This window comes from Microtus ochrogaster, linkage group LG9 (genome assembly GCF_000317375.1).
Source record: "Microtus ochrogaster isolate Prairie Vole_2 linkage group LG9, MicOch1.0, whole genome shotgun sequence".
NCBI lineage: Eukaryota > Metazoa > Chordata > Mammalia > Rodentia > Cricetidae > Microtus > Microtus ochrogaster.
Window position 1 is genome coordinate 15,641,801 of NC_022034.1, and position 1,588 is coordinate 15,643,388.

The following is a 1,588-nucleotide window of genomic DNA, read 5'->3' on the forward strand; positions in this document are numbered from 1 at the left end:
ATTTCGGAAACCCATCAGCCTTGTGAACTCCAATGGGATAAGGACGAGAACACATTTCTTTTTACCCATTCATTCCCAAGAGGCAGTGTGCTGTAGATGCAGGACCGTGTCCTTTCAATACTGACTAAAACTGTTTTACTGAGAATTATTTTTAGTAAAATTTGAAGTGTTACCTTGGTACCTCATTGCCTTTCCCTTCGGCGTTCTGGAAGCTTTGCCTGTGTAGCTAGAACTCTAGGGATCTGTGTTGTGCGAGGAGCTTGGACACACTCTTTATATTCTTAAAGGTTGTTCCTAGATTTTCCTCTCGTTTTTCTAAGTATTCACACTTTCGAAGAGCTGAGAATATGGGTGAACTTGGTGTTTCCTCTTCCTGTTGTAAGGAATGGTTTCTTTCCCATCCTGTTGCTCTTTGGGCTTCCACCAGAGGGCAGAAGCAACCCACCTAATCCCCAGCTTGCAGCTGTAGTCTTCACTGTTTCAGATGAGACTTTGTGGGTTTCTTTCAAAAGCTACAATTTCATCGATCGGAGGAATTGTGGTTGAGAGTACCCAAAGCCAAGCTCAGAGTTAGAACACCGCTCTGCTCTCCATCCTTTCCGTGCCGTGGAGAATTTCTCTGGTTTTTCTCTCTGAGCAGCAGTGTTTTTGTCCTGATAAAACATGCCTTTTGGGTGGCTGCTACTGCAAGCACTTGAAGCCAAGCTTGGTGCGCAATACTCTCTATGCAAGGAAGAGTCCCTGTGGAGTTCATGGAAATGAGGGTTCTGTGTTCCCTGGAAAACAGCAAAGAGTAACAAGATGCTCAATAAAGCTACTTGTTTGGGGGTGGGGGTGGGGGTCAGGCACAGTAGGAGGGTCTACTTGTATGTCTTTCTGCCCACTTTACCTTCCACCTAGAAGGTAAACTATTATTTCCCTTGTTCATTGATTTATCTCATGTTAAAAGAATGCCCAGTACATTGTAGGCTCTCAATAAATCTTAAAAAAAAAAAAAAAAGAAGATATCAACTCGTTGCTAGACTTTTGATAGCAATGCCTTTCATAACCACAAAGATTTGTCCCCAGCCCACAACACCACTGGGAGAAGGTGGGATGTTTAGTAGGAAGGAAGGGCTTAGCGGGAGGAGGTTAGGTCATCAGAGTCTTGTCTTTTAAGGGGATATTGGCACTTCTTTTTTGTTTCTGAGCTGCCATGAGGAGGTCTGCTATGGATATTCTGTATGTTTCCAGAGCAACAGGGCTGAGTGACCATGGAAAGAAACCTTTCAACAATGAATCAAAATAAGCATGTCTTCTTATAAGTTTATTTTCTCAGGTATTTTTCATAGTGATGGAGAGTTAGCTCATGCATCTCCGTTTATAAGAACACAGAGAGAACACAGACCTTTCCCAGGTCACAGAAATAAGTGGAGTTTATTGCCAAAACGTTACAAAAATGTAAGCCAAATCCATTTCATCCTAAACCCCATCCCTTTCTTACCCTAAAGAAGGGCCCAGCCGGGCGGTGGTGGCGCACGCCTTTAATCCCAGCACTCGGGAGGCAGAGGCAGGCGGATCTCTGTGAGTTCGAGACCAGCCTGGTCTA